Source organism: Panthera leo, chromosome A1 (genome assembly GCF_018350215.1).
Source record: "Panthera leo isolate Ple1 chromosome A1, P.leo_Ple1_pat1.1, whole genome shotgun sequence".
Taxonomy (NCBI): Eukaryota; Metazoa; Chordata; class Mammalia; order Carnivora; family Felidae; genus Panthera; species Panthera leo.
The window spans coordinates 181,297,381-181,316,109 of record NC_056679.1 but is presented as its reverse complement, the minus strand read 5'-3'; the positions used below and the strand labels follow the sequence as shown (position 1 = coordinate 181,316,109).

At 36.6% G+C, this 18,729-nt stretch overlaps 1 protein-coding gene and 1 long non-coding RNA gene across 5 annotated transcripts in view; one reads left to right on the top strand and one right to left on the bottom strand.

Annotated features, from left to right (window-relative positions):
- The window catches only part of LOC122224920, a 47,310-nt gene extending 30,263 nt beyond the window's left edge, over window positions 1-17,047 (bottom strand). For 2 of the 3 annotated variants that reach the window (XR_006205030.1, XR_006205033.1), the window contains exons 1-3: window positions 16,882-17,047; window positions 14,597-14,749; window positions 8,202-8,311 (exon numbers count right to left, since the gene is read on the bottom strand). This is a non-coding gene — a long non-coding RNA (uncharacterized LOC122224920). The remainder of the gene's footprint in view (window positions 1-8,201; window positions 8,312-14,596; window positions 14,750-16,881) is intronic. The other variant, XR_006205031.1, reaches the window with a different exon arrangement.
- Window positions 1-18,729, top strand: part of TENM2 (teneurin transmembrane protein 2) — a 938,525-nt gene that overhangs the window by 28,746 nt on the left and 891,050 nt on the right. The gene's annotated exons all lie outside the window — the stretch shown is intronic.

Genomic DNA, 18,729 nt, shown 5'->3' with positions numbered 1-18,729 from the left:
TCCTACTTCCTGATTATTTAGGTCCTCTGAAATAAATTCTCCATTTTCAAAGGAACTTTCTTGCAAGTGAGAAGAGACTAGAAAATTGCTATATAAGTCAAAAAGACTTGTATTTTAAAAAATTGATGCTCTTCACCAGAAATTATATTACAGTTCTAGCTGTGATCCATATTCACAAAATGAAAAATATTTAATTCAACAATAAAATGGAAGCTCATTTATTTGGTCAATGTATCAAAACAGGCCAAAAAAAAAAATAATAGGGCATTTTAGGGACATTCACACCAGGATGGGAAAAGAAATGGGAGTTATTCTTCAAGCTTCTCTGTCTCTCTGTCTCTGTCTCTCTCTGTCTCTCTCTCTTGCCTTTTTCCTGTTTTCTATGTGGAGGCTGATAGGCAGGGATCACCCAGAAGTTATACTGAAGTTAATGTTATGTAGAGTGGGGACATTTTTTCCCCTTCTGCAGACATGAGCCTTGTAGGACTTATCACAACTCCCAGGGTGACAAAATTCTTTGGCAGGAATTTGTCTGCTCTAACTTTCCTTGACTTTGGTTCCTCAGACAACTGCTTGTTCCTTTCCAGGCCCATGATTAGGTTGTTTGCTAAGGTAGAGGAAATAAAGGCAGCTAAGGCTAGTTTGGGCAATTTATTCTGTTATCTGTGCCTTCTTTGTGTTATGGTTTTCTTGTATTTCAGCTCAAGGTGGCATTTCCTGTTTAACCCTTTATTTGTTTATTTCCCCTTAAAGTCTGCCTGGACATTGAATCTCTTGCCTTGGCTTTTATAACTTCTCGATCCTCTTTGATTTACTTGTTCATGAGCTCATTTATTTAAGTGCTGAAAAACATTTGTAAAAAACAAATAAACTAACACAAACATGAAACCCGAAGAGCATGTCTGAAGGGCTCACCACGTGTTACATCCCAGCTTTAGCAGATTCCGGGTCCCATCTTGTCCCTTTTACCCACCTACATCATGGAGGCATAATGTCAGCATTTTTCTCTTTCTGGGAAGCATCATGAAAACACTTGGACTCTAGATTCAGATAGATGCCATTCAAATTTCACAGCAGTACTCTCTGGCTATGTGACCTCAGTTATGTAAATTCTCTTCACCTTTTCCTCATTTGCAAAATGAAGATAAAATTTTCTTCTTTTGTGGTTTTGTGAAGATCAGATACCATGGTTCATATCACATGTTTAGATCAGTGCTCAAGAAATTTTAATTCCCTTTTTACTCCCTTTGTTACTCTCCCCATTCCTCCTTGAAGGTGGAAAATAAAATGCTGTTGTCCAAAAGAAAAACAGGAGGGAATGAAAGATTTGATGTTTCAAGCTGGAATTTTCCTTTTATGTACTTAACTAGTGGGTCATTTAAGGTACTTCACAATTTGTTGAGAGAACCATTAAATACCATTAGTAGGTCATCTGCCACTGACTTCAAAACTATAGTCTTTAAAATTCAGCCAAATAGGGAAATCATTTTAATAGCTCCGATCACTTTGATTTGGGCCATAAGGTCATGGTGACAGATGCACTAAGCATCTCATAAATACCAGGGTATTTCCTTTAGCTGGCATAATTTGCAGAATAGAAATGGCCATGTGCTATCATTATGTAATATGATATCATTTAAAAATGTAAAACTGTAGCGGAAGCATTTTGACCAAGTGGCCCCGCAACTTTAAGCACCTTGTCCAACACCCTTCAGTTTGTTCTGGTCTCATCTAAATGACCCTCACATAGAAAAGTGACTTATATTTGGCCTTTTTCTCCTTCACATTCTGAAAGGAGGATTTACATTAGTATAGCATATAGAGCTGGACTAAACTTTTGAGACTATCCAGTCTTTTAAAAGTCCTTTAACTATGATTCTAGCCCAATCTTCTGAATCTACAGATAAGGAAAGTAAGATTTAAAACAGTGAATTTATTGGGGACAACTAAGCAGGTTGGGCTGAAAACTGAAGGTTTTATCTTTTTTTTTTTTTTGTAGATTAGGGTGTGTGTGTGCGTGCGCGCGTGCATGTGCACGCTCCTACTTGTGTATGTATTGTGTGTATGTATATACTATGTGTGTCTGTGTGTATGTATATTCTCCCTAGGAAAGGTGCTGAGATCCTACCACCTCTGTAAATGTCACACTTTTGAGGGTTTTGTTTGTTTGTTTTATTTTTTTCCAAAATGCAATCAGATTTCTATTTGCCAATAATAAAAATTATATGTGCTCAATTTTTAAAAGTCAAATAATTTACAAGAGTATAACGAAGCTAAAACTCACTGAAATTCCAGAAATAACATCTATAAATATTTTGATAAATGTTATGTTGATGTATTTTAAATTTCATGTTAACTATATACAAAACTCTGGAATAAGACCAGTATTTAGTTAATCTTACTACCAGGACTTGACATTCTAACCAAGAGCATGATGTAGGACAATAATTCCCCAAATGTGGTCTGGGATCAGCAACATCATTACTTTTGAACTTGAAAGAAGTACACATCATCAGGCCCCACCCAAGGCCAACTGATCAGAAACTATGGAGATAAGATCCAGTATTTTGGGTCTTAACAGGCCCACTTGACTATTCTGATGCAAGATCAAGTTAGAGAACATTTTGTATAATGGTCTGAGAGATCTAAGTTTGAATTCTTCTTAGCTATGGTACTATTAGATTGTGACCTTGAGTAAGTTGGTCACCCAACTGTAAGTCCAGGTTTTCATGGTGAAGTGAAGATAATATTTACCTTGAAGTGTTGTTGTGGAGATTAGACATAGACTATGGAAAGTACTGAAAACAGTGATTGGTCCATGGTAGGAACTCAATGTTAGCCATTATATGAGTCTTTTGTAGCTTTCATTCACCTTTCAATTGTACAACTTAGTTTTGAGTGATAGAGCTGTATGCATTCTAGGAGAGGAGCACACTGTTGTTAAGATTTAAAATTTACAAATAGCAGTACAGAGACACATATGTGATTACTTTCTATCTCACAATCTGTACTCCTCAGAAGCAGTGATTCTTCTTTGCCAATTAAGTCTCTACTTAAAGAAGGATAGGTATTTTCTCTCAATACTCTAACCTATACATTTTGAGCTCATAATCACGGACATGAGATTCTCCCAGGAAAACTCTAATTTAATCATAAAAGTGTGAACTGCAGATATGGGAGTGTATAGGATTCCATCCTTCTTTATCTGCTCATTTAAAAAGACCTAAATAGGAGAATTAACAGTTATTTGGCTCACGCTGTGTTTGGATAGAACCAAAGAAAATTATATAAATAAACATAAAAGAGAAAGATAATAAATATGACTGTGTTTGTCGTTTTATATGTAATGCTTTGAGATATTAATCATATTGGAATGACAAGGTAAATATATCTTAAGAAAGATGATTGAAATAAGTTACTGAGTAAAGGAAACAAGATGAATTTAGTGAGGTGCCAAATAACTTCTCTCTAACTCTCCAGAAGGGTTGAGATGGACTGAATTTCCCTAATTTGGCATAAGATATCAAATTTCAAAAATTGTGCCTTTCACTCTTATGAATTCAAGTACATGCCTGGCTTTAGCAGCCCCTACTGGCAATTAGGTATAATGATGTTTAGTATCCCTGTAGAGGGTTTCCCTTCCATTTCTGCTCTATGTATTTTAATCACCTTAAATTGAAAATGAATTGCTATTAGAAACTTTCAATGATTTCAGAAAGATTTTTTAAAATAAACCGATAAAATGAAGTAATGCAATGACAATGTTTAAGTAGGAATATTATGGCAGATAAATTCTTGGAGGTTTACTGCTAATGGCCACTTGACATTTTGAAATAGAGCATTTCAGTAAATCACTGGAAATTAGCTGACAAGAATTTATATTCATCTATTTAAATGATACTTATAAATAAGTAAACATGGTTTAAATATAGTTTGAGTGATGCCGGAGTTTATAGCAGCAAATGTCCTAGTGCAGGTTTTTGTTCTAATTTCAGATCAATTCAACAAGCATCTATTGTAGATTTTCTTTGAGCCAGGAAGTGTGCTAGTTCTTAGAGACCTAGAGAGGAGAAAAGCCCAATTCTTCAAATCTAGTAACTAATTGCCCAGATTAGAGTCCATCATCCTTTACTTCAGGAAATCTCCACTCTTCCTTAAGTAACATCTCATCCAGGAACACTTATATGACTTCCAGATTAGAGTTGAGAATTGTTCTACTCCTGTTCTTAATTATGTCTTGTGGATTTTGGCTTACACACAGTTCAAGAGCTATACATTGGCCAACTATTTATAATAAATGCTAATGGAGTATGCTCATTATGCATGCACGAATTCATTCATTCCACAAATACTTGTTGTGTACATTCAACTATGTGCCAGGCATTGATCTAGACACAGAAGTTGGTAAGTAACAGTGAACAAACCAAGATTTGTGCTGCATTGAACATTATATTCTATGGTGGAGACATCAACCATGAATTTACAAATAAATAAGATAATCTCAGTGGTATTAAGGAAAAAAAAATAATAGAGAACTTAAACAGCACTATGGTGAGGAGTAAGTAAAGGACTGAGCTTTCTGCAAAGACCTATCTGAAAAGGTAACATTTGAACTGAAACTTGGAGGAGAAGCAGAAGCCTGTGCAGTGGAGATAGGGGTGAAGAGCATTCTGGGTAGAGGAATGGTCAGTGGACCAGCCTGAGGAGGGAAGGTGTTCAGCGTAGTTCATGATTAGAGAAAGACCAATGTGGCTGGACCTTTGTGAATGAGGGAGGAAAATTATCCTACGAGATGAATTTGGTGAAGAAAGCCGGATATATTTTATAGGCTTTTAGAGGCCATAGTTCAGTACTTTTTGAAATTATAATGGGAAGCCCTTAGACTTGAAGCATGGAAAGTGCATCTGGTTTGTTGTTATACTTCTGGAACTGACCAATAATCTTAGTAATTTTATACATACCCTTTTAAAACAGAATAAAGTCAAGTTGAGATACTGGGGAAAACCTCAAAGCTCTACTCCGTCATCATTTCAATTCAAGAAGTGTTTATACTTATGAAACTACTAAGCTAGGCTTTTTGAAAGAAACAGTAATGATAAAGAAATCGTTTATATCTCAGATTAGCTACATCCTACTGAAGAAAGAGCTATTGATAATTACCTGAGATATGAAATTTTAATGAATTAATTTCTACTGTAGAAGCCTAAAGGAGAAACCAACAAATTCTGAATAACATTATTCATGTATTCTACAAATATTTTTGATTACTTGTCACATATCACAAAAAAAATGCCATGGTGAACAAAACACACATGGCTCCTACATTTATGGAGTTTGGGGTCCAGTTGGGAAGGCAGGAATTGAATATGAAATATAGTCACAGATTAGAATAAAGCAATGAAGAGAAAAGAATGGTACATAAGATAGTATTTGGTACATAGGCACTTAATAAATATCAGTTGAATGAATGAATGAATGAATGAATGGTTTATAACAGAACAGTAGGGAGTGACATACTTTAATTTTTTTTAAGTTTATTTGAGAAAGGAGAGAGGAAGAGAAGGGGAGAGAAAGAATCCCAAGCAGGCTCCATTCTGTCAGCACACAGCTCACCATGGGGTTCGATCCCAAGAACACTGAGATCATGACCTGAGCTGAAATCAAGAGTCAGACGTTTAACTGACTAAGCCACCCAGGTGTCCTCAGAGTGACATACTTTAGATAGCATGTTCAGAAAAAGCCTCCCTGACACACTATCATTTCAACTTCATTAGGACAAAGTGAAGGCATTATCATTTCAAAAGACTGAGGGGAAGGGGAGTCTCTAGGTTGAGGGACAACTGTGTGAAGGTCTAGAGATGGGAAAGAATTCTAGAATACCTCAGAATGCCACAGAGATGATATTAGAGAGGGAGAACATGGTGAAATAGAGCAATTCAATATGCCATTTCAGGCCATGAGGAATTAAGTTATATTCTAAATCAATAGGTAAGTCATTGCAGGGCCTCATATATTAAACTGATCATCTTAATTTCTGCAAAATGAATTGATTAAGTGGGGACAAGAGCTAATGATGGAAAACCATTTATGATGATACTGTTTTAAATTAGATAAAAAATGATGGTGGCTTAGGCTAAGCTAGTGAGGGTGTAGATAGATAAAAATGGATGCATCCGAAGGTTTTCCAGATACAGTCTCTAGATGTAGTGGGATGACATATTTTCTTTCTGCCAAGGTTCAAAGTAAAAACGGAGTTGTTCTTGTCTCAGCATCAAGTGTAACCCTGTTTTTTTAAATAAATCAGACATATTCTTCTGCTCAAAACCTTCCAATAGTCCTCCACATCATTCAATGAAAAGCGTAAAACCCTCAATATGATCTACAAACCCCTAAATGCTCTTCACAGAGATGTGAATCTGGGACTCATTTTCTTACTAGTGTCTTCCCCTCTTAATCTGAACTAGTTATACTGGCTTTCCACAATACAAAACACAGCAATGTGTTTGCCTTTGCTATCCCTTCCTATCCCTGGAATTCCCTTGAAAAACAATTGAAGCAGTCTTTCACCTTCTTTGGCTTTTGGCTCAAATATCACCTTCACACTGAGATCTTCCCTGGTTGATCATCCGGTAAGTTGTCAACCTAAATATTCAAACCCTCCTTTCCAGTATACTGTATCTTCTCTTTCTTCTTTATTTTTCTTCTTAGTATCTCTCAGTATCTAACAAAGTATATATTTTATTTATTTATTTATTTATTTATTTATTTATTTATTTATTATTTGTTTGTTTCCCCATTAAAAGAGAAATTCATTGAGAACTAGGTCTGTTTTTATTTTTATTTTTTTGTTAGCATATCCCTAGTGTCTATAATAATGATCAATGCACATTGGTTGACTAAATAAATAAATGACAATTGTTGTGGAAGAACTTTTGCCTTCCAGGATAAATGTTATGATAGCTAAACTTCATTGACCATTTGGAATATAAGGAGTAAGTGTTCATTGACTTTGTGCAACAATAGCCCCTCTCAGTGTGAGTTGAGGGAGGATTTGGGTAAGTAGATTTGGGCCTACTCGAAAAAATCTTGAGTAGCTTGCCAACAGGTTTAGACATGGTCCTATAGATAATTGGGGTTCATGAGAAGGGAGGTATCATACTCTATTCTGTGTTTTATGTTAACAGTTTGATGAATGGTGTGAAGGAGGAAGTAGGAGTGAGTAGACTTTGGAATTAGGAAGAATCTACCAGGAAATTACTGAATTAAACCATCTAGAAGGTGTATATCCAATGGCCAAACTTCAGTTTTGAAAATGGAAATGGAAAGAAGAAAAATAAATATGGAGAATGGAAATCATGGGTTCTTACTTAGAGTAGTGACCACTGTTGGTTTGAATGAGCTGCTTTCTCATTAAGACAATTTGTTTAGTTTTTCATATCCCTAATTTCTAACCAAGAATTTGAGTCAGTTAATCATTAGGAATATTAAAATCTACCTTAAATCCTGTGGTACTACTTGTTATGGTGGAGGGGGAACAACACATGTTATCTTCCTGGCTAAAAGCTTAGAATTTTCCTGAATTGTTTCATAATGACAAAGTCACCAGATTTTTCAGATATCTCAGTTCTTACTGTATTTCTGTCATTAATGAGATATGAGATCTTGAGCATGTCACTTCTCTAAACATTATTATTACCTTATGGTATACAAGAACATCATGGAAAGAGGACACCAGAGAGTTGTCTTCAAGGTCTGCATTTGAACCCATTATCTCTTACTGCAGATCTCATGCTCTTGGCCACATAGGTATAAACTGTGTAACCTCTGGGGTAGAAGTAGAATATTCACATAGTTCCAATGCCACATAGGAAATAGCTTTCAAAATGCAGAGAAGTAGAGTTTGTGACAGAGTGATCTCCCTGTCACAGGAGAGATTCAAGCAGAAGCTGGGCATCTATGGACATCTATTGCTTCCACTCACCAAGCATTGGCCAACAAGATCTAAGACCTAAAATAGTAGCTGGCTTAGGTGGTTTAATTCCTTCATGCTCCTGTCTAAATCTGAGAACAAAGGGTCAGCTGTGGCGTGTGTTTCCCCTACCCACCATCATTTCTGCTTTCTCACCGTTCCTATAACATTTAGGCTCCACAGCATCTTTCTGGCACTTTTAACATTCATATGTTTTTATCTATGTCTTCACCTTAATTTTGAGGGCAGGGTTTCGACTGCATTCTTCTTCAGGTCTCCTCCAGTGTGTAGACCCAAACTTTGCTCACAGTGGGCATTTACATCATGCTTTCCATTTATTATCTGTTGAAGGATATTATGAAAAGAAAATAACTCATTTGATTCTACCAAATGCTAGTTGAAATAAGAAATTATTTCAAAAATATCTATCTAAAAGCTGCAAAATCCTGTCAACTAGGGACTTTTTCAGGATTGAAAGACAGATGGTGCCTAAGGATATAAGACCAAGCCCTTTTAACCTTCCTGGATGCATGTGTGTGCCTGCAGAAGTGATGATGCAGGGCATCTACACCTCTTTAGGCACATCTGAGAAAAAACTCAGTACAGAAAGTTCTATCATTATTCGATAACCAAAAACTATCTTTTCTTTGTTGGGAGCAAAAGGGAGTATAATTTGTTTTGGGGTAAAAGAGAAGGAGAACCTCTTCCATTTGGGAGATATATTTTTAAAGAGTCTGTGAAAGCAGCGAATATAAACATAAGTAACAAGTGAACCATAGTTGAAATAAAAGTGATAAAAGTGAGACCCATTATATGTGAGTACCACTGAGTCAAGCTGCATATAATTATCATGGAAGACAATACACAAGCAGAGAATGTTCTTAATGACTTGTCAGAGCCCAAGTGGTGTGGAAAACAACTTGGAGTGCATTTACTCCTCCTTTTATGTAGCCTATCACAATGTAAAATTGAGGGGGCACCTGGCATTAAATACTGTATTTACAGAAATGCAGTTAAAAAAAATCAAGATAGCATTTAGTGTATTGTTCTTATACAAAAGAGAAAGAAGGAAAAAAAATTGCCTTCATCGACCAACATATTCCAATTATGATGTTTTATTTAAATAATCACAAATGGGCAATTTGTTCAAACTTATTTCTATATTCCCAGCATGACATAATTCCCTATCCACTCAAGTTTTTCTATGAATCTAAGATGGGATAAGTAGAACCATAATTACAGGAAAAAATTTGGGCGTTGCAATTGCAGTCCAGAGTGTTGGGGCACTTTCTTTCATGGCTTCAGCAGTTCTGTTTGTCTTTGTTGAGGCTCTATTTTTCCCCTCACTCTAGCTATGGTTTCCTTATGGTATTTTAAATTAATTATCAATACCTTTTATGCTTTTTTATGTTGTTCTACATTTGTATAGATAGCTCCTGCTATTCTTTGTGAAAATTGCTTCCTTTGCCTCTAGCACGTCTAAACTGCACTTGAATCATGGTGAGGGCTCCGTTGCTGGTAGCTACACTCGCCTCAACAGAAACAGGCTTTGTTCCCTGGATAACAGCTTTGTGACAACTGAACCGGAGGCTTCAGTATTGCATGGGAGATGGTCGGGAGAGGAGAATTTTATCTGGCACGGGACGTTTGGCTTTGCCCCAGTTCCATCCCCATGAGTAGCTTGCATTCATTCCATAGGATTCTTAATGTGACCTATCACTTCAGAAATATCCTGTGCAGTATTTTATTTGCTTGTACTGGGTTGAGTTCATAAACACTAATCACACACACACAAAAAAAAAACTAATTAGCTCAACAGTGAAAATGGAAGCACTGAACATCTGAGTAGTTATGAATAGTCTTTCAGCGTTGTTGATTCAGTTAGTTATCTTGTATATTTCATGTCCTACACATTGCAGTAAAATAATAATATTCTATAGAGACACACTTATCAAGGAAGCCAGGAATAGAAGGTACTGCATACAGGCATGGCTGAGTCCCAAATTGAGGAGACAAACTCATCTTCTGAATTATGTGCAAATACAAGTGTAAAACCAGGTGAGGATTTTTTTTTAAGGCAATGTGACACTCTGGACGAAATGGATGTGAATTTAAACTCCAGAAATAACTGTGCATGCAATAGAAACTCCAAAATGAAGCAATAGGTCATTAACAAAGATAAAAGAAATCTTGTATCAGTGATAGAGGCAGTTCTTGTATCAGTGATAGAGGCAGTAAGTAAAATGGACGAGGAGATGAAAAGTAATTGGATAAAGCCTTTGCTGAGGAACAAGAAAACTAGGCTGAATTCCTAATGGATTATTAGGGCAAATCAAAGAAAATGGGACAGGGAACATCCTAGTGGCTTCAGGGCTATGGTATCATCAATTTCTAGCTGTGGGACCCCTACAAGCACTGTAAGGTTGTTTAATGATGTAACCTTTAGATAAATTCATTAAAGAAACACCTAGTTTGGGGCGCCTGGGTGGCTCAGTCGGTTGGGCGGCCGACTTTGGCTCAGGTCATGATCTCGCGGTCCGTGAGTTCAAGCCCCGTGTCGGGCTCTGTGCTGACAGCTCAGAGCCGGGAGCCTGTTTCGGATTCTGTGTCTCCCTCTCTCTGACCCTCCCCCGTTCATGCTCTGTCTCTCTCTGTCTCAAAAATAAATAAACGTTAAAAAAAAATTAAAAGAAAAACCTAGTTTTTTTTTAACTTGAAAAAAAAATTTATGTTTATTTTTGAGAGAGAGACAGAGACAGAGCTCCAGAGGCAGAGGGGCAGAGAGAGGAGACACAGAATCAAAGCAGGCTCCAGGTTCTGAGCTGTCAGCACAGAGCCTGACGTGGGGCTCGAACTCACGAACCGTGAGATCATGACCTGAGCCTAAGTCAGTCGCTTAACCAACTGAGCCACCCAGGCGCCCCCCAAAAATTTTTTTAATGTTGATTTATTTTTGAGAGACAGACAGCAACCTGGGGGCAGAGACAGAGGAAGACACAGAATCTGAAGTAGGTTCTAGGCTCTAAGCTATCAGCACAGAGCCCAACGTGAGGCTCAAACTCACGAGTGGTGAGATCATGACCTGAGCCAAGTCAGAAGCTTAATGGACTGAGCCACCCAAGCACCCCATACCTAGTATATATTTTAAGTGGTAGCTGTTGTTGTTATTATTAATATAAAGATCATTATTTTTATTAGAAAAATAAATATTTTAGACATTTTTTACCAGAGATCCTTTCTCCCAACCTCTTTGATTCTTTTAACTAAAAAATAACTGCAAAGAGTTTGGGAGTTATCACTATTTTCTGTGTCCTTGGACCAGGTAATATAAGGCACATTCTTTCAGGGCTGCTTCGTGGTGCTAGCACTGGATAGACTACTTCCAGTGGGGTTGGAAAGAGATGGGAGACTGTTTCTAGTTTGTGGTTGTGTGGATATATTTGATATTATTGCCCCTTTGCTCCATGGTGGGGGATGTAGATACACTTGCATGGTGGGGAAGATAATGTCTTTAAAAGTTAGACTCTAGGGGCACCTGGGGATGTCACTTGGTTAAGTGTCTGACTCTTGATTTTGGCTCAGGTCATGATCTCAAGGTTTGTGTGTTGGAGCCCCATATCAGGCTCTGTGCTGATAGTGCTGAGCCTGCTTGGGATCCTCTTTTTCCCTCTTCTGCCCCTACCAGCTCACACATGGGCATGCTCACTGTATCACTCAGATAAATAAACTTTTTTAAAAAGGTAAGACTCAGAAGAGCAAGGCTGGAATAAGCTTGGTCCCTTCAAAAATCAAGGAGCTTTAGAAAATCTGTGTCACACCTCACCTTCTAGACTTAGTAGTCCAATGGTTACCTTGGCTTTACTCTATATGGTGGCTGTGTTGGAGTAAATAGTTTCAATGGAGTTATAATAAAGTTATTAAGTCAGTGATATACTTTATCTTTTCTGAATCTGATTATGAGTTGATGTGCATACATATTTTATCACAAAATATATAGCATTTTAAAGTGTTTTGAGCTCTACTAATAATTACAGCTTATATTTATTGACTACGTACTATGTGCCTACTATGTCAAGTGCTTTTATGAATTGTTTTATTTATTACTTCACCAAAACCTGTGAATGGAATACTTTGATTATCTCCATTTGACAATGAGAAAGCTAAGATGAAGCTTGCTGAAGTTCGCACAGTCAGAAAAGAGCAGAGTTGGCTATGGAAAACAGTGTAGATCTTTCTCAAAAATTAAAAATAGAATTACCATATGGTCTGGTAATTCCACTACTGGGTATTTACCCAAAGAATATGAAAACACTAACTTGAAAAGATACATGGACCCCTATGTATACTGCAGCTTTATTTACAATAGCCAAAATATGGAAGTAACCCAAGTGTCCATCGACAGATGAGTGGATAAAAACATGTAGTGTGTGTGTGTGTGTGTGTGTGTGTGTGTGTGTGTGTGTGTGTGTGTGTACACGCACGCACACATACACACCTTGGAATATTACTCGGTAATAAATAAGAATTAAATCTTGCCATTTGTAACAGCATGGTTGAATCTAGAGGGTAAAATGCTAAATGAAAAAAGTCAGAGAAAGACAAATACCATATGATTCTACTCATGTGTCAAATTTAACAAACAAAACAAATGAAAAAATAAAAGAGACCAATAAAACAGACTATTAATTATAGAGAGCAACTGGTGGTTATCAGAGAAGAGGCAAGTAGGGGAATAGGAGAGATAGGTGAAGGGGATTAAGAGTACATTTTAAGTGATGAGCACTGCGTGTTGTATGGAATTGTTGACTCACTTTATTGCACACCTGAACCTAATATAGCACTATATTTTAACTTTACTGGAATTAAACAAACAAAATAATGGAGTTGCATTATAGCCCAAGAAGTTACATTCTGGCCCCATGATCTTAACCAAACTTAAAAACATCAACTAACCTTAAACATACCAATAGCCACCATTTGAATTATTTAAGAACAGTGAAACTTTCTTAAAATTCCTTAAAGGTACTTGAGGAACTTTAAAATATGCCTTCAATGTTAATATTAAAAGTTTGTGTTTTGAAAATAAAATCAATTTATTTTCACATACATTTCATGGTATAAAATTAATAAGTAGCATATGCGTGAGCCCCATCTCTCTCTGAAAGTTGGAGTTAAGTGCCACTTTTTAGACTTGGCCAAACAGACAATTCATTTACTGTTCTAGGAATTCCCATTCAGTAATGACTTGTCCTCTCCTTTCTTTTCCTTCTCTCCTTTTTCTTTCCTTTTCCTCTTCCCTTCCCTTTTTTTTTTTTTTTTTTTTTGATTCCTTTCTTCCATTGTGCTTATAATCTCTTTTAGCCCTGTAACTCTGTGTTAACATGCTGTCGGTACATTTCATTTTCATAGTAATGGCTCCTCTTATGATACATGGGCATGTTATTTGTAGTGGAAATCTCTGCTGATATCTTAAAAAAGGCACTGAATTGAATTGCAATGATTTGCAAGCATTTTGCAGTTGTCACCAAAGCCCTCTTTGTCTTTTGAAATCAAAATTTGTGCAGGGCTTAGAGGTTAAAAATGTAACAGAAGAGAAAGGTGACAAAATCTATTGTTGAATAGAAATTCAACTTGTGTGTTGCCAAATTAGAGCCTCTCAAGTTATTGTGAACACTGCTTGCCTATTTTAACTTGGTTGACCAGCACCCTTCTGCTGTGTGACACCTGTTTGTGAACATGCCCTCTCCCTTCCACCTCCATTATTCTCACTATTTCATTTTGCATGCAACGTAAGAGAATCTGGCTTATCCAAGAGAGTCAAACATTAGTGCTATACATGAGACCAATTGCTTTAACCCCTTTAGTGTAAAGATGAGGAAATTGAAACTAGAAGACAGACTTGTGAATCATAATACAGCTACTTAGAGGTTAAGCCATGCCTCAAATTCTCCTCTTCCAAATTCTATCCCAGCTATTTTCCTATATTATCCCTACAAATCAAACCAATGAAACTATTATTAGTCGCTAGTTTAATGCCAATGGTTATTAATAACAAAGGCTCTGATCCTGTATATTCATCTAAGGGGCCAAATAACACATATACGCCTCAAAGGGAGTGAGGTGTGATCCGTGTGCCACATGCTGTGTTCAACACCTCTCTGAGTCAACTCAAGCATAACTGGGGAGCTATCACGATCCCTTCACCTTCAGAAATGAAGAAATGAAGGCTTATCAGGTGAAGTAACTTCTTGACATTCACAAGTGATGGAGTTTAATTTTAACCCCCATCTTACCAATGCCAACACCTGTGCGGTGCTGCCCCCTAAAGAGTTTTCAATACATTTCTCCCCACTCCCAAACTGCAACAGATGTAAACTTGTACTTGCACCCACAATAGTCTCTCCACCCTCTCATCTGATGTCAGTCCTTTTGATTTCTGTGTGTGTTTTTGTTTTTTGTTGTTGTCATTGTTGTTGTTGTTTTGTCAGAGTGGAGAACTAGGATATAGAGTGGGTGCAGTAATTTGTAGTTCCTCTGTTTTTGCTGGCCACTGTAGCCAGCTGATCTGGACCGTCCCTACTTGGGAGAGCTGGTTGGAGTGTAGGCCAAGTTCAGGCAGCTACAGACCTTTGATTAAGAGCATGAAAAGGCATCTCTATTCCCCAGCTTTTTTTTTTTTTTTTTCTGCTTTTGTTCTTGCCCACAGGAGTGGTACAGATGGAGAATGAAGAGGTTCAGTAGCCTGGCTGTGAAGAAAGTTGAGGAAAGCTCCTTTATTACCTGAGGAATATAAATCATATCAGAAGTTTGCAAAGGGGAATTTGGACAGAACCGTAGAGACTTCTAAGGCTCCTTGTATTCTTTCTAATCAGTGATTACAAAGCATAGTCCAGCAAATTAAAATGCTAGTATACCTAAACTTCCTGTGTTATAAAAGCATGTGTAACAGAACAGAAACAAGAAAAATAAAAGCAGGTGAGCTTGCAACCTGTTTCCCTTTGACAATTAAGGAAAAAAAAAGAAACTAAACTAAACATTATGAACATGAGTATACTTTATTCAGTATCCAACATTTTCAGGCAGAAACAATTTCTAATTTTACACTTTCACCCAATCATTCCACAAGTATATTGTAGCTACATTAATTCAGTAAGTGAGAGATGTTTTCAGCTCACTTAGAATTTAAAAATAAAATGAACAGACACATTAACAGGTAAATTATAATTAAGGGGAATACATGCTATAATAAAGGTAGCCACAAAGTGATTTGGGAATGTAAAGAAGGAGGTAATTTTTGGTGGAGATTTTGATCAAGATTTTTCAGAGCAGTTGACATGCAGGGTGAATCTTATAGAATGAATAGTCATCATCCAGTTGTGAATGGGGGGATACAAAAACTTCAAGGCAGAGGAAGCTCAGTGTGTAAAGAATTGATGTCACAAAATAATGTGGCCACTGAGGGTGACGTAGGTTGTTCACAATGGTGAGGTGATGTCAGAAAGTGGCAATGAGGAAGGAGACTAAGTTAACCTTGGGAATATAAAAGGTTCACACCAAAATACGACCAATTTATTTTTCTTTTAAGTTTATTTATTTATTTTGAGAGAGAGAGAGAAAGACTGCAAGCAGGAGAGGGGCATAAAGAGAGAGGGAGATAGAATCCCAAGCAGGTTTCCCACTGTCAGTGCAAAGTTTGATGAAGGGCTCAGACTCACAAACCGTGAGATCATGACTTGAGCCCAAATCAAGAGTTGGATGCTGAACCCAACTGAACCACCCAGGCACCCCCAAATATGACCAATTTGAATGTCAATCTCAATACGTGTCAGGATGTTTTATCATAAATCAAGTAAGATTAATCTTCTGTTTACCTTTATAAATAATAAAGACTTTGCAAATAATGTTCAACAAGATGAGATGAAATTGAAATGCTATTCCAAAATTATCTTGGATCTGGATAGATATTTTTAATAAAATGTTAATGCAAAAATAACATTTTGTGCTTTCCCAGTAGGTTATCATATCAGTTGATAGTTAGAAACACTTTAGGTTGTTACAAAGGTTAATCATTTGTATTTAGTATTGTATCTGTAATATATATGCTTGCAGTGGTTATTCCATGAGCTACAAGAGAGAATTACAAAGTTCCTTGTTTGCTTTTCTTTTTTCCCTCCTATAGGGCTAAGTTTTTTTTGTTTGTTTGCTTGCTTGTTTTCTTTACTTTTTTTCCCCTGCAGAACTAAGTTTGCTTTCAGTTAGCAATGGAACGTGTCAGTGACTTAAAACAACACATGTTTAAGGGCGTCTGGGTGGCTCAGTCGGTTAAGCATCTGACTCTTGATTTTGGCGCAGGTCATGAGCTCATGGTTCGTGAGTTCAAGCCCCACATCAGGCTCTGCACTGACAGTGCAGAGCCTCTTAGGATTCCCTCTCCCTCTCCCTCGCCCTCTCCCTGTCTCTCTCCCTCTTCATGCCTCTCCCCCACTTGCACACTCTCTGTCACTATCTCAAAATAAATAAACATAAAAACAAACCCACAAGTTTATTTCTAAATCACACTGTGTCCATTGTGGGTTGACTAGGGACTTTGCTTCTCATGGTCCTCACTCATATAGCTGATAAAGACTTGAACATCTGGAACACTGCATTTGCAGAGGCAAAAAAAAAAAAAATGGATAATCATGCTTGATTTCTTACTAAAGATGCTCACTGAAATTAACAAATGTCAGTCATGATGACATTTCACTGGTTGAAATATATCAGATGTTTTTTCCTATTTGTAAGAGAGGTTTAGGAAGTACAATTTTACCATATACCTTGAAGGAAGAGAACCCACCTCCCCCCCAGAAAAGAAGGAAGAAAACCCCACTTACACAGAGACCACTCTAAGTTGCCTATATAATATTAGTTACCTTAAATGGTCATAACAAAATGCCATAGATTGGGTAGCTTAAACAGCAGAAACTTGTTTATTTTCTTGGACTTTGGAGGCCAGAAGCTAAGATAAGCATTCCAGCAGAGTTGGGTTCTGGTTCAGAGCTTTTGTTTCCACCTTTCTGATAGCTACCTTCTCGCTGTGTACTTACATAGCAGAGAGAGACCACTGGTGTCTCATCTTATTCTAAGGGTACCAGTTCTATTGCATCAGGACCATACCTTTATGACCTCATGTTAACTTAGCCATCCCTTTCAATGCCCTGTGTCTAATTTAAGCCCATGGAGGATCCAGGCTTAAACATATGAATTTGAGAGGGAGGACACAATTCAGTCTATAGCACATAGTATATTTTTGATAAAGTTTGACTGAATATAGACTTTGAGAATGACACTGTCGAAATAATGTAGTGCATGTTGGTGGATTGGTGCTACAATGGCATAAGCCATATTAATTATATTGGCAAATTATTAAACTTATGTGCTCTAAAAATTGTTAGTAAATACTGTCAAGATTTATAACCTAAAATATTCCTGAATAGGCTTTTTTAAGAAAAAAAGATTATTTCAACAAGGTTCTAAAAAAGGCAAGTAAGAAGGATGTAGAAATGGGAACCTGCTCATCTGTCACTCCTCATCTTTCCTCTGTTCCCTCTCTGTTTGCAAAATGGAGGCAGTTCTGCTGACACACTACAGATTCTTATTCAGTATGAGGCCATCCCTGAAGATATTGTCAGTGAGCTTCCTGGGTCTCTGCTATTCTTGTTTGGGTCTAACTTTAGATAAGTGATAGGTGTGTGCCATTTCTTCTTGAACAGGTCATGGCAAGCTCCTCCTTGAGTTGTTCTAATTTAATTGCATGGTTTGTTTGGTTTTTTTTTTTTCCTTCCATTTTTATGTTTTAAAATTAGAAATAGGATTTTATTTCATTTTAGCTCAGTATCTATTAGTCAAACAATTAGTCTGTTGGTTTGTCCTAAGAGTAAATTATCTTTCCTTTCTTGCTCCTGCTGAAGTATTTTTTTCCCCTCAAAATGTCACGATATCACTAGATTTATTTATTTGATATTTTTAAACTGAACCATGTACCTCTTTCAGCAAAGAATAAATTTAACTGCTTTTTTTTGTTGTTTCTTGAATTTTCTGTGAACATTTCAGTCATCTGGTTACTACTACCCTGTTAAATGATTCATATGAAGATAGTACATGAACTTTTATGAAGTATTTCACATTTCAGATTATTGAAGGAACATTCTGTCCTAAATTTCATGAAGGAGTAATCATGTAATTGTTTAAGATAACCTATAGATCTCTTATTCTTAACCAAAGAGTGGCACCTGTGATTGGGGGCTAAGTTACAGTTGAGACATTATTTGGCTAATTTACCTGTGGTTTAAAAAAAGAAAGAAAGAATGAAAGAAACAAAGTAAAATTTATGTTTAACCAAATAGTATCTCCACTTCATCTCCCTAAATACTGATAATTTTCCACTTTTCTATCACTTTTATTTGTCTCTCTCTCTCTTTTTTTTTTTTTTTTTTTTTTTTTTTTTCTGGATAGAATGACATAGTAGAACACATTTGGAGCAAAATGTTTAAATAAACTTTTCTATTTTAAAATGATTTAAGCTTTTAAAATGTTTATTTTATAGAATTATTGCAAAGATAGTACAGAGAGTTCCTGTATACCCCATACTTAATTTTTCCTATTATTAAAATCTTGCAGTAGTATGGCACATTGTTACAATTAACGGACCAATACTGATACATTATTTTTAACTAAAGTTCATACTTAATTCAGATTTTCTCCATTCTCCCCTAATGTCC